Genomic DNA, 12,791 nt, shown 5'->3' with positions numbered 1-12,791 from the left:
TTCAGAAATGTTGGCCCCTGATCTGGAGTCAGTTAAAAGGCCACTGTTATTGCTATGAGTATACGGACACTGCTTACGTCTTCCCCTGGATGCCTTTACGTGATGACGATTTGAATGGGGTCGATTGCGCGTTCACAGGCACTATAAATTAAAAAACCCTGTAGCTAGTCACTCTTATGGAGCTGCGTCATGCGCCTGGAGGACACCGACCCGCACCTGTTCCAAGCATTAGTGTTGGGAGTAATCTTTCTCCGGTCATGTTAAGACTCGTTATAGGAGTTAAAAACATCATAAGGTAGTTAATTTAAAGCGTTTTATAGCAATTTATATCCGTTTAGTGCGATTTTGGGACATTTATTTCTGAAACGCTGTGAATCGCTGGGCACGCTTCCAGTTCATGCTGAACGCAGTTGGCATTGCCACATGGCAAGAGGACAGCTTTCCACCAAAAGACGATTAGACCCAAGAAAGGATCCTTTGCCCAAGATACTGATGGAAGAACAGCTCAAAGTAGGAAATTTTTATTATGATAAATCGTGTTTCTGTCGAAAAATGTTAGTGGCTTAGGACGCCATGTTTTTTGACGTAGCTTCGCTTGGCGCAAACTGTATTGAAAAGTAAGGATAATTTAAAAAATGTAATTCTGCGATTGTATTAAGAATTAAATTGTCTATCAATCGCTGTCCACCCTATATTTTTTAGTCACGTTTATGAGTATTTATGTATACGAGTAGATCACTGTCTAATATGGCGCAAGGACATTTTCTCACCAGCTGGGCTACTTTCCCCATTGTCTAACCATGATTTTGGTGGCTAAATATGCACATTTTCGAACAAACTGTATATGCATGTTGTAATGTGATGTTACAGGGGTGTCATCTGAAGAATTCTGAGAAGGTTAGTGAAAAAAATAATATATTTTGGCGATGTTTACGTTATCGCTCACTTTGGCTAGAATTAATGCTGGGGTAATGTTTGCACATGTGCTATGCTAATATAACGATTTATTGTGTTTTCGCTGTAAGACACTTAGAAAATCTGAAATATTGTCTGTATTCACAGGATCTGTGTCTTTCGATTAGTGTATGCTGTGTATTTTTACGAAATGTTTGATGATTAGTAAGTAGGTAAACACGTTGCTCTATGTAGTTATTCTAGTCCATTTGTGACGGTGGGTGCAATTGTAACCTATGCCATCTACCTGAAATATGCACATTTTTCTAACAAAACCTATCCCATACCATAAATATGTTATCAGACTGTCATCTGATGAGTTTTTTTCTTGGTTAGGGGCTATAAATATCTTAGTTTAGCCGAATTGGTGATAGCTACTGGTGTTGGTGGACAAATAAAAGATGGTGGATTATGCTAATGTGTTTTTAGGTAATAGATTTACATCTTTACATATTGTGTCTTCCCTGTAAAACATTTTAAAAATCGGACATGTTGGCTGGATTCACAAGATCTGTGTCTTTCATTAGCTTTATTGGACTTTAATGTGTGAAAGTTAAATATTTAAAAAAAATATTTTTTTTGAATTTCGCGGCTCTGCCTTTTCAGTGGGGGGGGGGGGGGGAGTGCCGCTAGCGGCACCCTCATCCTAGACAGGTTAAACAGCCCTCACTAACATTGAGTGGCTGCTGCCAACATACTGACTCAAATCTCCAGCCACTTTAAAACTTCTCTAGGATAGGGGGCAGAGTTTTCACTTAGGGAAAAATAGCGTGCCCAATTTCAACTTCGTTCTACTCATCCCCAGAATATAAGATATGCATATTATTAATATATTTGGATAGAAAACACTCTGAAGTTTCTAAAACTGTTTGAATCATATCTGTAAGTATAACAGAACTTATGTAGCAGGCAAAACCCTGAGGACTAACCTTTTTTTTTTTAAGTCACTGTCTGTTCAATGAGGTTTTATGAGCAGGCCAGATTTCTAATCACTCTACTCTCAGTTCCTACTGCTTCCACTGGTGACACCAGTCTTGGGAAATAGGTTGAGGTTATTCATTTGTGAAATGAAGAAGAAGGACACCAGGAAGTAGAGTAATGTCTTGTGTACTGTTTGAGAGTTGCACAAGACTAGAAAAGTAGCGTTAGTTTGTTGATCTCCTGTATTGAAAACAGATTGACCCGTCTTCAATTTGATCGATTATTAACGTTTACAAATACCTTAAGTTGTATTACAAAAGTACTTTGAAATGTTTTGGCAAAGTTTAGAGGTAATTTTTTAGATATTTTGTAGTGACTTTGCGCTTATTGGAAGCTGTTTTTTTCTGGTACAAAGGCGCCAAATAAATGGACAATTTGGACATATATGGACGGAATTAATCGAACAAAAGGACCACTTGTGATGTTTATGGAACATATTGGAGTGCCAACAAAAGAATCTCGTCAAAGGTAATGCATGTTTTATATTTTATATCTGCGTTTTGAAATAGGCTACACTCTCTTTGTTGACATTGTTCTATCATAAGATAATAGCCTCTTATGCTTTCGCCGAAAAGCCTTTTTGAAATCTGACATGTTGGCTGGATTCACAATGAGTGTAGCTTTAATTTGGTATCTTATATGTGTGATTTAACAGTCTGATGGCCTTGAGATATAAGCTGTTTTTCAGTCTCTCGGTCCCAGCTTTGATGCACCTCTACTGACCTCACCTTCTGGATGATAGTGAGGTGAACAGGCAGTGGCTCGGGTGGTTGTTGTCCTTGATGATCTTTTTGGCCTTTCTTTGATATCAGGTTCTGTAGGTGTCATGGAGGGCAGGTAGTTTGCCCCCGGTGATGCGTTGTGCAGACCTCACTACCCTCTGGAGAGCCTTACGGTTGTGGGCAGAGCAGTTGCCGTACTAGGAGGTGATACAGCCTGACAGGATGCTCTCGATTGTGCATCTGAAAAAGTTTCTGAGTGTTTTTGGTGACAAGCCAAATTTCTTCAGCCTCCTGAGGTTGAAGAGGCGCTGTTGCGCCTTCTTCACCACGCTGTCTGTGTGACTGGACCATTTCAGTCAAGGTTGTGTGTGATGTGTACGTCGAGGAACTTAAAACGTTCCACCTTCTCCACTACTGTCCCGTCAATGTGGATAGGGGGGGTGCTCCCTCTGCTGTTTCCTGAAGTTCACAATCATCTCCTTTGTTTTGTTGACGTTGAGTGTCAGGTTACTTTCCTGACACCACACTCCGAGGGCCCTCACCTCCTCCCTGTAGGCTGTCTCGTCATTGTTGGTAATCAAGCCTACCACTGTAGTGTCGTCTGTAAACTTGATGATTGAGTTGGAGGCGTGCAAGGCCACGCAGTCATGGGTGAACAGGGAGTACAGGAGAGGGCTGAGAATGCAACCTTGTGGGGCCCAGTGTTGAGGATCAGCGGGGTGGAGATTTTGTTACCTACCCTCACCACCTGGGGGCGGCCCTTTAGAAAGTCCAGGACCCAGTTGCACAGGGCGCGTCGAGACCCAGGGTCTCGAGCTTAATGACGAGTTTGGAGGGTACTATGATGTTAAATGCTGAGCTGTAGTCAATGAACAGTATTCTTACATAGGTATTCCTCTTGTCTAGATGGGTTAGGGCAGTATGATTGTGTCGTCTGTGGACCTATTGGGGTGGTAAGCAAATTGGAGTGGGTCTAGGGTGTCAGGTAGGGTGAAGGTGATATGATCCTTGACTAGTCTCTCAAAGCATTTCATGATGACGGAAGTGAGTGCTACGGGGAAATAGTCGTTTAGCTCAGTTACCTTAGCTTTCTTGGGAACAGGAACAATGGTGGCTCTCTTGAAGAATGTGGGAACAGCAGACTGGGATGGGGATTGATTGAATATGTCCGTAAACACACCAGCCAGCTGGTCTGCGCATGCTCTGAGGACGCATCTAGAGATGCCGTCTGGGCCGGCAGCCTTGCGAGGGTTAACCTCTAACGCCTCCCTAACCCGGATCCGGGATCCCCCCCAACACAAAAGCTGACTAGCATAGCCTAGCCTAAAGTTACAGGGATATCATAAAATAAAATGTTCATGAAATCACAAGTCCAAGACACCAGATGAAAGGTACACATCTTGTGAATCAAGCCAACATGTCCGATTTTTAAAATGTTTTACAGGGAAGACACAATATGTAAATCTATCAGCTAATCACGTTAGCAAAAGACACCAATATTCTTACTCCTTCAGTTTATGACTCCATCAGTAGCTATCACAAATTCGGCCAAATAAAGATATAAATAGCCACTAACCAAGAAACAACCTCATCAGATGACAGTCTGATAAGAACATTCCTGAGGTGAAAATGTGTTTCTAACCTTAACGGTTCTCTCTCTGTCTCCCAAAAGCAAATGAAATTGACATTGAGGTCAAAAGGTCATTTGTGTCCGTTCTCTTGTAACGGTCGCTGCGCTCAGACCGAGCGAGCTACGGTCAAGCGTTGCATCCCGTTGAACTCGGCAAAAGTAAAGACTTATTATCACTGAAGTAGGCTTTTACAGAATCCTGAGTTTTAAGTCTTTATGTTAAAAATTGACTGATCTACATAGGGTTGAATGCAGTGATTTTCAAAATTGCAAGTCATGTATATCTGGACACTTTTTAGGGTGATTTAACCACTTCCGGTTGCTCTAGGAAGCTTAGAATCGACACAAGTAGACCTCATGGTGGCCTGATGGACTGACATCAAAGACAGGTTCATAAGACATTCATAACCCACATAGGCTTCAGGGTGAATTTAGAGGTGCAGTCAATGTATTCCAATGGGGAGACATGTCATAGTAAACTGTTTGATGTAAACACCTTCTTTTAACTGTCAAGGGTTAATGCCACAAGGTCAAGGTTAGGCTTGCACAGTTCGGGAGGATCTTAGGATTGTTCCTGAGGTGAAATTGTGCTTCTAACCTTAACGGTTCTCTCTCTGTCTCCCAAAAGCAAATAAATTGACATTGAGGTCAAAGGGTCATCCGTGTCCGTCTTCTTGTAACGGTCGCTGCGCTCAGAACGAGCGAGCTACGGTCAAGCGGGGCATCTCGTTGAACTCGGCACGGCCTGGAGATAATAGTAATGCCTTTGCAGGCTTTGTGTGTCTTTAAGCACCGTACTTTTTCACTCCATCCTTCCTTTTGTGTGTTTGTGTGAGAGAGCTTTTCTTTGACATCTGTTGGGAAAAATGACTGATTACAGTTCATGAGGGTTGTCTAATCACACAAGTGAAGTTTTGAAAAGATCTGACCTTATTACCCTTCAAACCTGACCCTATGGCACCATTTTAAGGCACTTCCAGTTGACATAGGAAGCTGAAAGTGAACACATACCCGCCTTGGGGTAGGCTCTTATATAATATTGAGTTTTAAGTCTTTATGTTAAGAACTGACTTATTTAAAGAGGGTTAAATGAGTGTGTGTTATTTCATAAAATCACATAAAATCACAGGATTCTCGCAGAGCTTCGAAACCCACTTTAAAAATGTACGTCTGAACACACTGCAACTGGATCTGTGATTTTTGGGATTAAAAAAAATCCTCTTTGTGAACATCACCAAACGGTCAATGTACGATTTCTCTTAAATTAAATTACGATAGATAAATGGCTGGTTCTTTTTTTCCTGACACAGTATGCTTATGTACTTTGACGTGAAGCGGTCAAATAGCACCCTACTTTGCTTTTTTGACCTTTAGCCCCAGAAAAATGGCCATAACTCAAAAAGCGCCGAGGCCTCGACTCCGTCTCGTTCGGGGCCAACCGCCCATTGCTCCAAACCTACGCTCGCCGAGTTTCGTCTTCGAAATATTTTCCGTTTAGGAAAAAAGGCTGCGCGCGTTTGCCACGTGCACGTGCGCTTGCAATATGATTTATTTTCCCACTTGTGGGAATTTTCGAGAATGCGGAAAAATGACCAAAATTTGTTATTTTTATAAAACGGAAACCGAAAGTCCGAGACGTTTTTTTCGATGACTTCCCGAAAGATCTCTCCCCCGCCTACGGCCCGACGCCGTCCGCGATTTTCTGAAACGTCGCCGGACGTCAGGTAAGGGACCGTACATTTGCAATGGGACTTTCTTCACTAACCATATGGCTCCCGTCTCAGATGTCCCTTAAGGTATGGATCTGCTTCGGGAAAGTCATATTTCTGCTCATAATGTTGGTAAGTTGATATTTCTCTTATATCCAATAGTTCCTCCCGGCTGTATGTAACAAGACTTAAGATTTCCTGGGGTAACAGTGTAAGAAATAATACATTAAAAAAACAAAATACTGCATAGTTTCCTAAGAATGCGAATCGAGGTGACCATCTCTGTCATGCCTTAGACCACTTCTTAATTCCTTGTTGTTGTTGCGTGTATTGTTTTGTATTGTTATCTATTACTGCACTGTTGGAACATAGGCATTTCATTACACCCACAATAACATTTTGCAAAATATGTGTACGCAACCAATCAAATTAGATTTCTGTGTGTGTGTCTCTTGATTCATCACAGCCTCATTATTAGCCTGGAGCTAAAGACCCCTTAACAGAAACCAAGCAATAAACTGGTACATCTGTGGAAGAAAGAAAGAAAGAAAAAAAGAAAGAAAGAAAGAAAGAACGAAAGAAAGAAAGAAAGAAAGAGAGTAAGAGAGAGGGAAAGGGAGTGGGGGAGATAGAGAGAGAGAGAGAGAGAAAGAGGGAGAGAGAGGGAGAGGAAGCGGGAGAGGGAGAAGAACAGCTCACCTACAGGACACATGGTGGAATAACTTGGAGGTGTGTAATAGTTCTTTCAATTAAATTCAAAGTGTTTTATTGGCATGGGAATCATGTGATCACATTGCCAAAGCAAATGAAATAAAAAATAAGACAAACTCACAAAAGTTTCAAAGGAACAGAGACATTTCAAATGTCATATTATGTCTATATACGGTGTTGTAACGATGTGCTAAAAGTTAAAGTACAAAAGGGAAAATAAATAAACACGAATATGGGTTGTATTTAGAATTGTAACGGCTGTCCTCCTCTTCTTCATCCGAAGAGGAGCAGGGATTGAACCAAGGCGCAGCGAAGTTTGAACACATAATGAATTTAATGACAAGACGAAAAACGAACACGAACTACACTTGAAATGATACAAAATAACAAACGACGTAGACTGACCTAAACATGAGAACTTACATAAACACGAAGAACGCACGAATAGGAAACAGACTACATAAACCGAACAAACCGTATACAGTTCCGTATGGTGCAGACATAACACAAACACGGAAGACAATCACCCACAACGAACACTGTGACAACGCCTACCTAAATATGACTCTTAATTAGAGGAACGCCAAACACCTGCCTCTAATTAAGAGCCATACCAGGCAACCCAAAACCAACACAGAAACAGAAAACATAGAATGCCCACCCAACCTCACGTCCTGACCAACTAACACACATAACAACTAACATAAATAGGTCAGGAACGTGACATTACCCCCCCCCATAAGGTGCGAACTCCGGACGCACCAGCACAAAGTCTAGGGGAGGGTCTGGGTGGGCATCTAACCACGGTGGTGGCTCAGGCTCCGGGCGAGGTCCCCACCCCACCATAATCCATCCTAGCTTCCTCCCTCTAAGAATGTCCACCCTCTTTTTACCCCCACAAAATCCTCTTAATAACATCACTAATAATTACAGCACCGGGACAGAGAGATAAATCAAGACAGAGGGATAGATAAGAATATAGAGGTAGATCAAGATAGAGAGGGAGATCAGGATAGAGGGGCAACTCCGGACTGAAAGGCAGCTCCGGACAGAGAGACAGCTCTGGACTGATGGGCAGTTCTGGGTATCTAGCCGTTTCAGGCTGAAGGGCAGCTCATGGCTGACTGACGAATCTCGACGCTCATGGCTGGCTGACGGCTCTCGACGCTCATGGCTGGCTGACGGCTCTCGACGCTCATGGCTGGCTGACGGCTCTCGACGCTCATGGCAGGCTGACGGCTCTCGACGCTCATGGCAGGCTGACGGCTCTCGACGCTCATGGCAGGCTGACGACTCTCGACGCTCATGGCAGGCTGACGGCTCTCGACGCTCATGGCAGGCTGACGGCTCTCGACGCTCATGGCAGGCTGACGGCTCTCGACGCTCATGGCGCTCTGACGGCTCTGGCTGCTCATGGCGCTCTGACGGCTCTGGCTGCTCATGGCTCTCTGACGGCTCTGGCTGCTCATGGCTCTCTGACGGCTCTGGCTGCTCATGGCTCTCTGACGGCTCTGGCTGCTCATGGCTCTCTGACGGCTCTGGCTGCTCATGGCTCTCTGACGGCTCTGGCTGCTCATGGCTCTCTGACGGCTCTGGCTGCTCATGGCTCGCTGGCGGCTCTGGCAGATCCTGTCTGGTTGGCGGCTCTGGCAGATCCTGTCTGGTTGGCGGCTCTGGCAGATCCTGTCTGGTTGGCGGCTCTGGCAGATCCTGTCTGGTTGGCGGCTCTGGCAGATCCTGTCTGGCTGACGGCTCTAGCGGCTCCTGTCTGGCTGACGGCTCTAGCGGCTCCTGTCTGGCGGATGGCTCTGTAGGCTCATGGCAGACGGGCGGCTTTGCAGGCTCATGGCAGACGGGCGGCTTTGCAGGCTCCTGGCAGACGGATGGCTCAGACGGCGCTGGGGAGACGGATGGCTCAGATGGCGCTGGGGAGACGGATGGCTCAGATGGCGCTGGGGAGACGGATGGCTCAGATGGCGCTGGGGAGACGGATGGCTCAGATGGCGCTGGGGAGACGGATGGCTCTGGCCGGATACGGTGCACTGTAGACCTGGTGCGTGGTGCCGGAACTGGAGGCACCGGGCTAAGGATAAGCACCTTCCTACTAGTGCGGGGAGCAGGGACAGGGCACACTGTATTCTCAAAGCCCACTCTATAACTGATGCGTGGTACCGGCACTGGTGACGCCGGGCTGAGGACAAGCACATCAGGATTAGTAGGGGGAGAAGATACAGTTTGTACAGAGCTCTGGAGACGCACTGGTAGCTTAGTGCGTGGGGCCGGAACTGGAGGCACCGGGCTAGATACACGCACTACAGGGAGAGTGCGTGGAGGAGGAACAGGGCTCAGGATACACACTGGTAGCCTAGTGCGTAGTGTAGACACTGTAGGTACTAGGCTGGGGCGGGGAGGTGGTGCCGGAAATACCGGACCGTGGAGACGTACTGGCACTCTTGAGCATTGAGCCTGCCCAACCTTACCTGGTTGAATGCTCCCGGTTGCCCGACCAGTGCGGGGAGGTGGAATAACCCGCACCGGCCTATGTAGGCGAACCGGGGAAACCATGCGTAAAGCAGGTGCCATGTATGCCGGCCCGAGGAGACGCACTGGAGACCAGACGCGTTGAGCCGGCCTCATGACACCTGGCTCAATACCCAATCTAGCCCTACCAGTGCGGGGAGGTGGAATAACCCGCACTGGGCTATGCACTCGTACAGGAGACACCGTGCGCTCTACTGCGTAACACGGCGCCTGCCCGTACTCCCGCTCTCCACGGTAAGCCTGGGAAGTGGGCGCAGGTCTCCTACCTGCCCTTGGCCCACTACCTCTTATCCCCCCCCCCCAAGAAATTTTTGGGAATTACTTACGGGCTTTTTGGGCTTCCGTGCCAGACGCGTTCCCTCATAGCTCCGGTTCCTCTCCCCGGTAGCCTCTGCTCTCCTCAGTGCCTCCAGCTGTTCCCATGGGAGGCGATCCCTCCCAGCCAGGATCTCCTCCCAAGTGTAGCAACCCTTTCCGTCCAATACATCGTCCCATGTCCATTGCTCCTTCTTTTCCTGTCCCTTTCTCCGTTGACTCCGCTGCTTGGCTCTGGAGTGGTGGGTGATTCTGTAACGGCTGTCCTCCTCTTCTTCATCCGAAGAGGAGCAGGGATTGAACCAAGGCGCAGCGAAGTTTGAACACATAATGAATTTAATGACAAGACGAAAAACGAACACGAACTACACTTGAAATGATACAAAATAACAAACGACGTAGACTGACCTAAACATGAGAACTTACATAAACACGAAGAACGCACGAATAGGAAACAGACTACATAAACCGAACAAACCGTATACAGTTCCGTATGGTGCAGACATAACACAAACACGGAAGACAATCACCCACAACGAACACTGTGACAACGCCTACCTAAATATGACTCTTAATTAGAGGAACGCCAAACACCTGCCTCTAATTAAGAGCCATACCAGGCAACCCAAAACCAACACAGAAACAGAAAACATAGAATGCCCACCCAACCTCACGTCCTGACCAACTAACACACATAACAACTAACATAAATAGGTCAGGAACGTGACATTACCCCCCCCCATAAGGTGCGAACTCCGGACGCACCAGCACAAAGTCTAGGGGAGGGTCTGGGTGGGCATCTAACCACGGTGGTGGCTCAGGCTCCGGGCGAGGTCCCCACCCCACCATAATCCATCCTAGCTTCCTCCCTCTAAGAATGTCCACCCTCTTTTTACCCCCACAAAATCCTCTTAATAACATCACTAATAATTACAGCACCGGGACAGAGAGATAAATCAAGACAGAGGGATAGATAAGAATATAGAGGTAGATCAAGATAGAGAGGGAGATCAGGATAGAGGGGCAACTCCGGACTGAAAGGCAGCTCCGGACAGAGAGACAGCTCTGGACTGATGGGCAGTTCTGGGTATCTAGCCGTTTCAGGCTGAAGGGCAGCTCATGGCTGACTGACGAATCTCGACGCTCATGGCTGGCTGACGGCTCTCGACGCTCATGGCTGGCTGACGGCTCTCGACGCTCATGGCTGGCTGACGGCTCTCGACGCTCATGGCAGGCTGACGGCTCTCGACGCTCATGGCAGGCTGACGGCTCTCGACGCTCATGGCAGGCTGACGACTCTCGACGCTCATGGCAGGCTGACGGCTCTCGACGCTCATGGCAGGCTGACGGCTCTCGACGCTCATGGCAGGCTGACGGCTCTCGACGCTCATGGCGCTCTGACGGCTCTGGCTGCTCATGGTGCTCTGACGGCTCTGGCTGCTCATGGCTCTCTGACGGCTCTGGCTGCTCATGGCTCTCTGACGGCTCTGGCTGCTCATGGCTCTCTGACGGCTCTGGCTGCTCATGGCTCTCTGACGGCTCTGGCTGCTCATGGCTCTCTGACGGCTCTGGCTGCTCATGGCTCTCTGACGGCTCTGGCTGCTCATGGCTCTCTGACGGCTCTGGCTGCTCATGGCTCGCTGGCGGCTCTGGCAGATCCTGTCTGGTTGGCGGCTCTGGCAGATCCTGTCTGGTTGGCGGCTCTGGCAGATCCTGTCTGGTTGGCGGCTCTGGCAGATCCTGTCTGGTTGGCGGCTCTGGCAGATCCTGTCTGGTTGGCGGCTCTGGCAGATCCTGTCTGGCTGACGGCTCTAGCGGCTCCTGTCTGGCTGACGGCTCTAGCGGCTCCTGTCTGGCGGATGGCTCTGTAGGCTCATGGCAGACGGGCGGCTTTGCAGGCTCATGGCAGACGGGCGGCTTTGCAGGCTCCTGGCAGACGGATGGCTCAGACGGCGCTGGGGAGACGGATGGCTCAGATGGCGCTGGGGAGACGGATGGCTCAGATGGCGCTGGGGAGACGGATGGCTCAGATGGCGCTGGGGAGACGGATGGCTCAGATGGCGCTGGGGAGACGGATGGCTCTGGCCGGATACGGTGCACTGTAGACCTGGTGCGTGGTGCCGGAACTGGAGGCACCGGGCTAAGGATAAGCACCTTCCTACTAGTGCGGGGAGCAGGGACAGGGCACACTGTATTCTCAAAGCCCACTCTATAACTGATGCGTGGTACCGGCACTGGTGACGCCGGGCTGAGGACAAGCACATCAGGATTAGTAGGGGGAGAAGATACAGTTTGTACAGAGCTCTGGAGACGCACTGGTAGCTTAGTGCGTGGGGCCGGAACTGGAGGCACCGGGCTAGATACACGCACTACAGGGAGAGTGCGTGGAGGAGGAACAGGGCTCAGGATACACACTGGTAGCCTAGTGCGTAGTGTAGACACTGTAGGTACTAGGCTGGGGCGGGGAGGTGGTGCCGGAAATACCGGACCGTGGAGACGTACTGGCACTCTTGAGCATTGAGCCTGCCCAACCTTACCTGGTTGAATGCTCCCGGTTGCCCGACCAGTGCGGGGAGGTGGAATAACCCGCACCGGCCTATGTAGGCGAACCGGGGAAACCATGCGTAAAGCAGGTGCCATGTATGCCGGCCCGAGGAGACGCACTGGAGACCAGACGCGTTGAGCCGGCCTCATGACACCTGGCTCAATACCCAATCTAGCCCTACCAGTGCGGGGAGGTGGAATAACCCGCACTGGGCTATGCACTCGTACAGGAGACACCGTGCGCTCTACTGCGTAACACGGCGCCTGCCCGTACTCCCGCTCTCCACGGTAAGCCTGGGAAGTGGGCGCAGGTCTCCTACCTGCCCTTGGCCCACTACCTCTTAGCCCCCCCCCCCAAGAAATTTTTGGGAATTACTTACGGGCTTTTTGGGCTTCCGTGCCAGACGCGTTCCCTCATAGCTCCGGTTCCTCTCCCCGGTAGCCTCTGCTCTCCTCAGTGCCTCCAGCTGTTCCCATGGGAGGCGATCCCTCCCAGCCAGGATCTCCTCCCAAGTGTAGCAACCCTTTCCGTCCAATACATCGTCCCATGTCCATTGCTCCTTCTTTTCCTGTCCCTTTCTCCGTTGACTCCGCTGCTTGGCTCTGGAGTGGTGGGTGATTCTGTAACGGCTGTCCTCCTCTTCTTCATCCGAAGAGGAGCAGGGATTGAACCAAGGCGCAGCG

The sequence above is a fragment of the Salvelinus fontinalis genome, unplaced genomic scaffold (genome assembly GCF_029448725.1).
Source record: "Salvelinus fontinalis isolate EN_2023a unplaced genomic scaffold, ASM2944872v1 scaffold_0590, whole genome shotgun sequence".
NCBI classification, from domain to species: Eukaryota; Metazoa; Chordata; class Actinopteri; order Salmoniformes; family Salmonidae; genus Salvelinus; species Salvelinus fontinalis.
This window is presented reverse-complemented; position numbering follows the sequence as displayed.